The sequence below is a fragment of the Delphinus delphis genome, chromosome 3 (assembly GCF_949987515.2).
Source record: "Delphinus delphis chromosome 3, mDelDel1.2, whole genome shotgun sequence".
NCBI classification, from domain to species: Eukaryota; Metazoa; Chordata; class Mammalia; order Artiodactyla; family Delphinidae; genus Delphinus; species Delphinus delphis.
The window spans coordinates 142375179-142388751 of NC_082685.1; the positions used below are offsets into that span (position 1 = coordinate 142375179).

The 13573-nt window shown below is 36.3% G+C and overlaps 1 protein-coding gene across 4 annotated transcripts in view; it reads right to left on the minus strand.

Moving 5' to 3' along the window:
- Positions 1-13573, minus strand: part of WDR70 (WD repeat domain 70) — a 308150-nt gene that overhangs the window by 223056 nt on the left and 71521 nt on the right. The window lies entirely within an intron of this gene.

Sequence of the window (13573 nt, forward strand, 5' to 3'; positions counted from 1 at the left end):
AAAAACAGGCCAAGATCAACTATACTCCAATATAAAATAAAAATTATAAAATTAAATTAAAAAATTTAAAAAACAGGCCAGGGACTAGATTTGGCCCTCTGGTCATAGTTTGCTAATCTCTGTTGTAGAACATAAAAAGATGAGGAACATAGCCGTGAAATTTTTTTTTTTTTTTAAGGAAAAAGAAGACATATTCAGACTGTCCTTGTTTCAGTGCTAATAATAAAATTCAAGAAAGCATATCTGTCGCTATTGTATACAATGCTGCAATAAATAAACTTTGTTCCTTGGTCATTTCCATGTGTGGATACATGTATCAGAGAAGTTCCTTAAAGTGGGTTACTGGTCAGAGTATCTATCTGTGTTTATAATTTGTAAGATAATGCCAAATTGCCTTCCACAGAGTGGTACCAATGTACATTCCCACCAACAATGCCTGAAAGTGCTTATTTCTCCAAATCTTATCACAGTTCACATTTTCCATCTTGATGGATATTATCAAATTATTCTTTAGAAAAAGAGCTTGGAAATTGATATCCCACCTTTGCCTTCTCCCCACATTTGCCTTCTTCCCACACAGGACAGTAGAGATCTTCTTCATCTTTGCCAGTCTTACAGGGGACAGGGGACAGGTAGTGCATCACTGGCATTTTAATTTTTTTCTTCAATTGTTTCTTCAATTTTTCATGTTTACTGGCCAGTTTCATTTCTTCTGCTGTTGTCTGTCAATTCATTTTCTTTGACAGTTTTAATTTTCAAATAACCCCCTTTATTGGTTTGTAGAAACTCATATATTATGTATGGCTAGCAGTCCATTGCTTTCAGTATGTATTTCAATTTTTTATGAGCTTATAATTTGTCTTTTAATTTTGCCTATGTTATCTTTTGTTTTCTGAAGTGTAAGACAGCTTTTTAATTATAAAAGTAATTCATGCTGTTTTGCCATATCATAGAAAGTGGAAGTTCTTCACTGCCACTACAAAAGTTCTGTCCATTCCCAAAATGTAACCTCTTAAACTCTCCTAGTAATTGAAAGACAGAAATATGTGAGTTATATATTACAAAAATAAGATCTTTTTGAAAACTATTTTTCATTTAATAAACGTTTGTGGAAATCTTTTTATTTAAAAAAGTTTCAAGAAAATATGGCTTATACTAACATAAGCAGAAAATAAGCAAGGACAGAGAACAGTATTTAAAATCACGCTAAATATGCTCTTCAAAAGACACTATCATGTAAATGAAAAGCAAGACACAGACTAAGAGGAAATATTTGTGATAAACATATCTTATAAAGAACTTTATCAACCAACCCAAGAAAAGCAACCCAATTTTTAAAATGGACAAAAGATTTGGACACTTCACCAAAGAAGATAGATGTAATATAAATAAGGACATAAAAGGATGCTCAACATTATTATTCATCAGGAAAATTTAAATTAAAACCCAAGTATATATCACTATACATGGAAAAGAATGGCTAAATTTAAAAATATTGAAAATACCAAGTATTTGGTAAGCATGAAGTAACTAAAACCCTTGTATATTGCTCCTAAGAAAGCAAAATGGTACAGCACTTTGGAAAAGTTTGGAAACTTCTTATAAAGTTAACACACATACCACACAGCCCAGCAATTCTCTCTTAGGTATTTACCCAAGGGAATCAAAACATCTATCTACAAAAAGACCTATATGGAAACATTTATAGCAACTTGATTCATAATACCTAGAAACTGGAAGCAACCAAAATATCTATCAATTGGTGAACAGATAAGCTGTCTGTTGTATATTCATCCAAGGGACTACTACACAACAATAAAAAGGGGGAAACACTACTGATAGAGGGAACAACAAAATCAGAACAGTGGTTGTCTGGGGGTCAGGAGAAAAGATGACTGCAAAGTGACTAGAAGGAACTCTCTGGGATAATGAAAATGCTCTATAACTTGATTGTGGTGGTGGTGGTTAATATGACTATGCATTTCTCAAAACTTGCAGTACTGTACACTTGAAAGGATGAATTCTGGTGGGTGTATGTAAATTATACCTGAATAAATGTGACTTTTAAAAAGTTCATTAAAAGCAATAAAGACCTGAATTAAAACGGTAAGAAATTAGTAACGTGGATTGATTTAAGAGATTCTCACAGATTGTAGCAAAAATAAATAAAAAGATAAAGAGAACTGGGTCAGAAAGAAGAAAAGGGAAATGGAGAAGAAATAATAGATCTGGATAGCCAGGACTCCTAAAAAGGAAATCAGGACAAATAATAGCTTCAACAGTAGTCTGAATTTTTAGAGGTACAATCCAATCTTATGAGATTAACAAAATCTTAGTAATACATTAAAGATAACAATTTGTGAGTCTGTGTACTGAAATTCCTTCATGTTAAAACAGTAGTAAGATAATAAGAGCTAATATTTACAGTGCTTTACTAAGCACCAAGCATTGTGCCACACATTTTGCATATATTATCCATTAATCATTATTACAACCCAAAGAAATGGAATTATTCATTCTATTTTGCAGGGAAATAAAACAAGGGTCAAAGTGATTAAACTTACCTAGTCACACAGAAAATGAACTAGTCAAAGCACAATTCAAATTCAGACTTGGGGCTTCCCTGTGTGGTGCAGTGGTTAAGAATCCATCTGCCAATACAGGGAACACGGGTTCGAGCCCTGGTCCAGGAAGATCCCAAATGCCGCGGAGCAACTAAGCCCGTGCGCCACAACTACTGAGCCTGCGCTTTAGAGCTCGCGAGCCACAAGTACCGAAGCCCGCGAGCCTAGAGCCTGTGCTCCGCAACAAGAGAAGCCACCGCAGTGAGAAGCCCACGCACCGGAACAAAGAGCAGCCCCTGCTCAACGCAACTAGAGAAAGCCCACGTGCAGCAACGAAGGCCCAACGCAGCCAAAAATAAATAAAATAAATAAATTTATTAAAAATTCAGACTCATATGACATGGAATCCATGTTCGTGCCCATCATGCACATGGACCCTAGACTAATACTTAGTTGTAGAACTGAATTTTACATAAATCAGTCTGCTATGGAAAAGAAAGCAGGGGGAAAAAATACTTAAATGGAAGCCTGGGGGAGTAATGAAATTTCCTTCCATCTCCATTATAACTGACAGTTATGACACAAGTTCAGCCACTTAAGCAGAGAATCATGCCCAATGGCTACAGCAATGACTCACCCATTCTTACTTCTAGTAACAGAAATTTTTAAACTTCTGAACCTAGGATTCACTCAGGAAGATGAGTGGGTAAAGGTTTTGTGTTTTTTTTTCCTTTGAACTCTGGAACTATTTAATCAAAAGAAGAAACTAACAGATATATGCCAAGGACTACAAATGCCATTTCAAAAAGTAGAAATTACAGTTCAGTGGCAGTCAATTTTAACATAAAGTGAATGGAAATCGTAAGATGCAATAAAACTCTCAAATCAGTTACCTTGAGATTCCATGTCCTACTTTTTGTTTTTTAAAGAGCTAAACATATCAACCTGAGACCTGAAGCCCAATGCATGATGATGCAGAGCCAGAGATTTCAAAAACTGCCTGTTCTTTATTTGCCCTGAACTAATATGGTTTAAGCCAAAATTTTTTAATTTTCCAGGAAAAGAAATCGTAATACTTCCTCTCCTTTTAAAAAAAAAAAAAATATATATATATATAGGTACATCCTGATGAAAATGTTTTTTTATTCCACACAGCAAGAAATTTTTGGAGAAAAGGATGAAAAGATTCCATTATTCATTGCTTATTTAATGAATAATAAGTTCCTACTATATGCCAGGCACTATTCCAGGTGTTGGAATACAAGTAAAATATAAAAAACAGATGATCATTTCTGATAATGATAAGTGCTATAAAGAAAACAAACCAGAACAATGCATAGAGTGGGTGGTGGTACAGAGATTGGGAGATAACCTACTTTTTTTTCTTTAATATCTTTATTGGAGTATAATAGCTTTACAATGGTGTGTTAGTTTCTCCTTTATAACAAAGTGAATCAGTTATACATATACATATGTATCTCTCCCCTCTTGCATCTCCCTCCTCCCACCCTCCCTATCCCACCCCTCTAGGTGGTCACAAACCAGCGAGCTGATCTCCCCATGTTATGCGGCTGCTTCCCACTAGCTATCTATTTTATATTTGGTAGTGTATATATGTCCATGCCACTCTATCACTTTGTCCCAGCTTACCCTTCCCCCTCCCCGTATCCTCAAGTCCATTCTCTAGTAGGTCTGCATCTCTATTCTCGCCTTGCCCCAGGTTCTTCATGACCTTTTTTTTTTAGATTCCATATATATGTGTTAGCATACGGTATTTGTTTTTCTCTTTCTGACTTACTTCAATCTGTATGACAGACTCTAGGTCCATCCACCATCCACAAATAACTCAGTTTCGTTTATTTTTATGGCTGAGTAATATTCCATTGTATATATGTGCCACATCTTCTTTATCCATTCATCTGTTGATGGACACTTAGGTTGCTTCCATGTCCTGGCTATTGTAAATAGAGCTGCAATGAACATTGTGGTCCATGACTCTTTTTGAATTATAGTTTTCTCAGGTATATGCCCAGTAGTGGGATTGCTGGGTCATATGGTAGTTCTATTTTGAGTTTTTTAAGGAACCTCCATACTGTTCTCCATAGTGGCTGTACCAATTTACATTCCCACCAACAGTGCAAGAGGGTTCCCTTTTCTCCACACCCTCTCCAGCATTTACTGTTTGTAGATTTTTTGATGATGGCCATGCTGACCGGTGTGAGATGATATCTCAATGTAGTTTTGATTTGCATTTCTCTAATGATTAGTGATGTTGAGCATTCTTTCATGTGTTTGTTGGCAGTCTGTATATCTTCTTTGGAGAAATGTCTATTTAGGTCTTCTGCCCATTTTTGGATTGGGTTGTTTGTTTTTTTGATATTGAGTTGCATGAGCTGCTTGTAAATTTTGGAGATTAATCCTGTCAGTTGCTTCATTTGCAAATACTTTCTCCCATTCTGAGGGTTGTCTTTTTGTCTTGTTTATGGTTTCCTTTGCTGTGCAAAAGCTTTTCAGTTTCATTAGGTCCCATTTGTTTATTCTTGGTTTTATTTCCATTTCTCTAGGAGGTGGGTCAAAATGGATCTTGCTGTGATTTATGTCATAGAGTGTTCTGCCTATGTTTTCCTCTAAGAGTTTGATAGTCTCTGGCCTTATATTTAGGTCTTTAAGCCATTTTGAGTTTATTTTTGTGTATGGTGTCAGGGAATGTTCTAATTTCACTCTTTTACATGTAGCTGTCCAGTTTTCCCAGCACCACTTATTGAAGAGGCTGTCTTTTCTCCATTGTATATTCTTGCCTCCTTTATCAAAGATAAGGTGACCATATGTGTGTGGGTTTATCTCTGGGCTTTCTATCCTGTATGCAGAAAATTATAAGACACTAATAAAAGAAATCAAAGATGATACAAATAGATGGAAAGATATACCATGTTCTTTGATTGCAAGAATCAACATTGTGAAAATGACTCTACTACCCAAAGCAATCTACAGATTCAATGCAATCCCTATCAAACTACCACTGGCATTTTTCACAGAACTAGAACAAAATATTTCACAGTTTGTATGGAAACACAAAAGACCCCCAATAGCCAAAACAATCTTGAGAAAGAAAAACGGAGCTGGAGGAATCAGGCTCCCTGACTTCAGACTATACTACAAAGCTACAGTAATCAAGACAGTATGGTACTGGCACAAAAACAGAAATATAGATCAAGGAAACAGGATAAGCTACTTCTAACAGGATTATTAGGATAGGTCTCTTTGAAGAGCTGACATCTGAGCTGAGACACAACTCAAGAGGTCACTGGTTTTCAGTTAATGAGACAAAATACACAAATTATGCAACTTGATGACAGTTATAGAGGGTAACAGAAACCCAGAAAATTAAGAAAAAAAAAAAATCCTTAAGCTTATATAAATTTACAATGAAAATATCAAAGGAGAAAATATATTCAGGTACGTAGTATATATATATCAAAGAATATTAACTGTGCTTTCCCACACACCTTTCACCTCATATTAAAGCTTTCTGGTGATGCACATGATCCCACACTGACTTCCATACAGACCACGTCAACAACCTTCTTTCTAATTAGTAAACCACAAGAAAGTTCTGTCATCCCTAGGACTATCTTGACATACCAAGAATGACTTGTGATTTAATTAACCTACTAACTTTACGAATGAAGTTATCTTGTAACTTTTTCTTTCCTATTGATGATATCCAAGATTAGCTGCAAACAAAAAAAAGCTTGTTATGCAAAACTGAAGTAGCTAGATGGATTTGATATTATACTTTTCTTCTCAAGTAGAGCCTAATTAATGATGCCACTGATCAGTGATATCTATGGGAAAAAAGTCATATTTGGCCTTATGGTTACTTACCCTAAAAGCTTCAAACTCTAATAGTTTCAAAAATAATATTACTATGGAAACTCATAAAGCGAGTTTACCAATTCACTAATAATTATAAAAAGTTCAAACAAAAACATTTTGTCATTAACTTCAATTCAATTAATGAGCTATTGGCCAGGAGAAATGAGACAGTTACAATGATATGATTACTGAAATTTATGTAACTCTGCTTCTTTACACATTAACTCATACACAAATCATGAATACAGTTTTATAAGAGGAACCTTTATCCATCTTCAGTTTCTTTTTCACAACTGATAACATGAAAAACAAAAGAAAGCACAAATGCCTGAAAAAAAACACTTATCTATCACACAATTATGTTAAATATTATGCTGCATAAGTATCAGCTGTAAACTAATTTTAAAAACTTTACCTAAAAGCTAAAGTAGTATTACTTCAGTTATCTGGCAAAGGCAGTAAATAAAGTGTTAAAGTAAGTAAGGCTTACCGATAAATGAACTTAAGCAAACACACGCACAACTCCCTTGACTATTTCTGATGGCACTTACTCTAAATGGTTTTAATCCCTCTGTGCCTATGCATAACATAGTGATTAATGGCACAAACTCTACAATTAGAATGCATGCATTCAAATCTCTGTTCTGTCACTTACTGTATGACCTTAGGCTAATTAATTTTTAAGCCTCCATTTCCACACTGTCAAAGGGAGATAATAAACATACCTATGACATAGGGCAGTTAGGAGAATTAACTGATATAAAGAATTTAGCCAGGCTCAATAAATGTTAGCTGTGATAATGATACACATTATTAATATTACTATTAGGTAAACAGAACATATCTTTGTTCTCTAGCAAAAAAAAAACTTATCTCTGTATTAAATAATATACACACCTCGTATCTAAAACTCAAAAGATAGAAAAGGGTAAATAATAACACATTTTCCTTCCACCTTGGTCTCCCAGATAATCAGTTCTTCTCCCTATAGATGACTAGTGTTATTGCTTTCTTGTGTACCTTTCCAAGAATATTTAAAGCGTATATAAGCAAATAGCCTATATTATTTTTTCCAAGCTTTTTAAAAAACTATGTACTATTCCATACTGTGCTTTTTTAACTCAATACATTTTGAAGACTGTTCCACAACTGAACCCTTTCTCAATGCCTTAGGTAGTGCATTTAACTTCAGTAATAATACCTTCCTTTTGATGGGAAAGTATTTTAGAGACCACTTTGTGATGATAAATAATTTTATTATATTATTATTTAACTGAGTATGAACATATAACTAGGCTCCTTTTACTAACAACTCTTACAAGAGTACAGATTTGCAATGAATTTAAGAGAAAACACTGATCAGGACTTCCCTGGTAGTGCAGTGGTTAAGAATCCACCTGCCAATGCAGGGGACACGGGTTCAAGCCCTGGTCCGGGAAGATCCCACATGTCTTAGAGCAACTTAGCCCATGTGCCACAACTACTGAGCCTGCGCTCTAGAGCCCGCGAGCCACAACTACTGAGCCCATGCACCACAACTACTGAAGCCTGCACACCTATAGCCCATTCTCCGCAACAAGAGAAGCCACCACAATGAGAAGCCCACGCACAGCAATGAAGACCCAATGCAGTCAAAAATAAATAAAAAGAAATTGAGAAAAAAAAGTAAACACTTATCACTCCACTCCCACAGGGATGATTATCATCAAAAAAACAAAAACAAATGCTGGTGAGGGAATTCCCTGGTGGTCCAATGGTTAGGGCTCTGTGCTCTCACTGCCGAGGGCCTGGGTTCAATCCCTGGTTGGGGAACTAAGATCTCATGAGCCACGTGGTACAGTGGGGCGGGGGGATGTGGAATTGTTGGTGAGAATTTAGAGAAACTAGAACCCTTATATATTGCTTGTGGGAATGTAAAATGGTATAACCACTTTGGAAAACAGCTATAAAGTTATTAATATGTTAAACATAAATTTACTATATGACCTAGCAATTTGCAGTTTAGGTTAAAAGAGATGGAAATATATGTCCAAAGACTTGTACACAAATGTTCAAGCAGCATTATTCATAATAGCCAAGAAGTGGAAACAATCCAAATGTCCACCAAATGGTGAATGGACAAACAAAATATGCCATCTAGTGATAGATATGCCATCTATCTATCTATCTATCTAAAACAGAATACTAGTCAACCATAAAAAGGAACAAAAGTCCTGATGTATGCTACAACATGGGTGAACCTCATAAATACTATGCTAAGGGAAAGAGGACAGACACAAGAGACCACATATTGTATGATTCCATTTATATGAGACATCCAGAAAAATCACACCTATAAGGCAGAGTTGTGGCTGCCTAACGCCGGAGGTAGAAATGGAGAGTGACCACAAATAGGAATGAAGTTTGTTTTGGGGTGATGATAATTAGATTGTGGTCATGGTTGCACAACCCTGTAAGTTTACTCAAAACTACTGAACTACACGCTTAAAATGAGTGAATTTTATGGTATATAAATTAAACCTCAATAAAGTGATTTTTTTAAAAGCAAATACTAAAACAAAATAACCAATGAAATTTAAATTAATTTTAAGATGTTGTTTTCTGACACAACACTATAAAGATTGAAACAACTTCTTTATTGTGAGACAAACTGATTATATCCCTCTGCCACAGTCCTTTAATCAGCCATCAGCTGAACAAGTTAATGAATACCAGTTGCCTGCACTAGCACAGGCCTATTTTGCTGTGTTACAGCAATGATCCAGTCTTTCCACCAAGTGTCTCTATTATAACTACTATGAAAACTTTGTTCATACAACACTTTATGACAAAACAGCCTTTCATTTGACATTTATATATGAAGGGTGTCTCTGCTCCCTTCTCATGAGGCTACGGCAACTGAAAGTGAATGGAGCATTTGAGCCCAGGTGATTTTAAACACAAAGGTAAACAAACGCAGGCATTAGCGTTGTGCCAAATGGTTATCAAAATGAAAAAAACAGAATTTCTAAATTAGTAAAAAGAATTCATAAGCCCCTGAGAATATGCCCATAAACCCCCGTCTGAGAAAACTGTAATGTGCCAAGTCTCAGAATTTACTGCAATATGCAGGGCTGAGTGACCTCACGCTGAACGGTCACAGAGTTGAGCAGTTCCAGTGAGTGCCCATTCACAGAATGCTTTGGGAAGACAATCTCCACAATGCATGGCCCAAAACAACTGTGTCTTCAGTTATGGATCTTTGGTGGACTTCTGAAGTGGAAACTTATTTTAACATTTATATGAATAGCGATTTTAAACCAACGAACACCTGATGAAAAATAGTAGCATTCATCCACTTGAAAAGGCTGAACATCTGACACAAACGATGAACAAACTACTGAAAACCATTATCATATAGTAATTAAACCTGCAAAAAAATTTCTCAGAAGTGAATGTAAGTACACAACCACTTAAATCAATACTTACTACGTATGAAATTGTGTTACATCTGACTAAAAAACACTATTGACTAAATTATCCCAGAACTTAAAGCAAGAACCAGGATTATAAGTTTCCAAACTAATGATTAACTTGTTAGTCTGTTAGCAGACCAGAAGATTAGAGTACAGGAATATAATTTATTTTCAACAATAAAAAAAATTCATTCTATACGTCCCATTGAGTTTCTTTTTTACTTTTGCATATCGGATACAGGCAATCCTTGCCTTGCATGGTTCTGATATGCATGAATTTCAGTCGCTATGGTTTAGATAAATAATACCAGACCCCAACAACATGGTTCAAATTTCAGTTACTATGGTATATTAACTGTGAGTAACTGCATGAAGTACAAATTTTGCTACTAGCACTTCAGTCCAAAAATCACTATATAAATAGCAGCTGTGCATCCTGATCAATGACCAATCACACCACTTCCTCCAAAATCTGTCCCTGATTGGTCACTGTGCATGTGTTAGTTCACGTACAGATAGCAAAGCACATAATTGTGTTGCCTCCCTTGTCTCCCAGGGATAAACCCATGTGACATTTCACAAAACGGATAACCAAAAGACAGTGTCAAAGAAAAGAACACAAGAGGCAAACTGAAAGAGCTCACAATGGCCACAGCTGAAACAATCTGAGCAACAAAATAAATAACACAGTATTGACTTATAATTCAAGGTATAAATAGAAATGAACAAATAAACAAACAAACATTCTTCCTTGCAGAAGAATTCCAAGTACTTTATGTAATTATCACCCCCTTCAGGAGGGACAGCTTAATTTTTCCACTCTACCAAGTGTGAGCAGCATTTGTTGACTTGCTTCCAAAGAATGCCATATGGAAAGGTGAGGAAAAAGTAACTCTATAGTGGAGAAACCTTAAAAACATGATAGCATGTACCCCTGATATGTGACAAGAAGGGCACTTCACCTCTGTGATCTTCAGCCCAAAAACCCACAGCCTCAGTCTAACCATGAGAAAAATGCCATTAAAAAATAAGTCAAAGGATATTCTACAAAATACCTGACCGATACACCTCAAAACTGTCAAGTCATGAAAATCAAACAACGACTGAGAAACTATCATAAACCAGAGGAGACTAAACAGACATGAAGACTAAATGTAATGTAATATCTTAGAAGGGATATTAGTTTATAAAAAAAGTGAAATCGAAATAACGTTTGGCATTTAGCTAATGATAATGTACCAATGTTGGTTTAATTATCACAAACGTAACGTGACATGGTAATGTAAGATGTTAACAATAGGAGAAACTGGGTTAGGGGTATACCTGAACTCTGGACAATCTGTATATCTTTTCAATAAATTAAAAATTATTCAGAAAGTTAAAGTTTACTAAAATTTTGAAATGGAAATGTCAATATGATCTCATCATTTAAGCACACACACACTTATCTATATTTTTCACCTCTTTCCACTGAAAAGGTCACGAAGTAATGATACCCCAATGTCAATGAACATGTGTAGCATCCAGATTTGGTCTCTGAATACCATTCCCACTAACAAAACAGGTGTCTGTGGGGAAATGCTCACTCTGGGACCTGGAAAGGCATGTACTGGGAAGCCTACAACATGTTGTTCCAGAAAATAAGTAAGCTTTTAAAGACTAATGAGGTCATGTCAAAACTACATAGCAATCAGGGACTCCCAATGGCCAAATCTGAGACACTTTAAACATCAAAAAGAATAATGACTGGGACTTCCCTGATGGCACAGTTGTTAAGAATCTTCCCGCCAGGGCTTCCCTGGTGGCGCAGTGGTTGGGAGTCCGCCTGCCAATGCAGGGGACACGGGTTCGTGCCCCGGTCTGGGAGGATCCCACATGCCGCGGAGCGGCTGGGCCCGTGAGCCATGCCCGCTGGGCCTGCGTGTCCGGAGCCTGTGCTCCGCAGCGGGAGGGGCCCCAAGAGTGAGAGGCCCGCGTACCGCAAAAAAAAAAAAAAAAAAGAATCTTCCCGCCAATGCAGGGGACAGGGGTTCAATCCCTGGTCTGGGGAGATCCCAACATGCCATGGAGCAACTAAGCCCATGCGTCCCAACTACTGAGCCTGCGCTCTAGGGCCCAAGAGCCACAACTACTGAGCCTGCGCACCACAACTACTGAAGCCCACACGCCTAGGGCCCGTGTTCTGCAACAAGAGAACCCACTGCAATGAGAAGCCTGCGCATGGCAACAAAGAGTAGCCCCCACTCTCCACAACTAGAGAAAGCCTGAGTGCAGCAACGAAGACCCAACGCAGCCAAAAATAAATAAAATTCTTTTAAAAAAAGAATGACTGCAATTGACTGAAACACATGAAAATTTTCAAATCATAAATACCAGTAATCAAAAAAGAAAAAGCAAAAAAATTAAAAAAAAAACTATCACCATGAATAACAGCAACAACTCATTTATCAACACCAACCCATAAGCTAAAAATGAGTAATAAAAGGGAAATAACTAAGCATTTATCCTGACTCTCCATTAGGAACTGTATTTCAGGGGAACCAAATAACATCAGGCATGAGGAAAAGTACTTCTCTTAGAAGAATGCCAGCAAGTAAAAGTAGATGAAACAACAGAATTAGAAAACCACTATCTTGCAGCCCTCGATGAAATAAATGATTCAGGTATGAATAATCAATGGATGCTAAACTTATTAAGTGAAAGGATGAATAGAATCTGGATATTTACATGGTACCAAGGTATCTTCCCCCCAAAGTTCTTGCCTATCTCAAGTATGTAATATTAACTTTACAATGGAGGAATCAGATGTCCCAACTTACTCCAGGGATCAGTCTTAATTGCTAGTTACTAATAGTGACAACAACCAGACAATACATGCCATCTGATGTGAAACAATATGGATTATAATCAAGCCTTTGGATCTTTTATAGGAAATAGTGGAGATAAAGAAACAACTTAAATAATACCAAAAGGAGGCAATTAGAAAATGAGGAAGGAAGAATCTCATAGAGGACGACTAGACTCGTCTGTTTAACAAAGTTATGGGAAAGAAAATGGTTAAGGAAGGGTCAGTGTAGATTAAAAGAGACGTAAGAGATATAAAATAGATGTGATGTGTATTACTTGATTGGATCCATGTCTGACAAACCAGCATTAAAACACATTTTCAGGGACTTCCCTGGTGGTCCACTGGGTAGGACTCTGTGCTCCCAATGCAGGGGGACGAGTTTGATCCCTGATCAGGGAACTAGATCCCAAATGCATGCTGCAACTAAGTCCATATGCTGCAACTAAAGATCCTGCCTGCCGCAACTAAGACCTGGCACAGCCAAAACAAATAATAAAATAAATAAATAAATTTTTTAAAAAACACATTTTGAGGGCAAATGGGGAAATTTAAATACAGAATATTTATTGGAAATATTAAGGAATTCTGAAGAATTTTGTTAAAAATAATAATGGAACTACATTTATATAAGAAAGCGTCTATCTTTTTCAAAGATAACACACTGAAGTATTTCAAAGTGAAAGGTGTGTCTGTCTTTATTTTTTTTATATTATAGTTGATTTATAATATTTTATTAGTTTCAGGTGTACAACAGAGCAATTCAATAATTTTATAGATTATACTCCATTTAAAGTTACTGCAAACTAATGGCTATATTTCCTTAGGCTGTA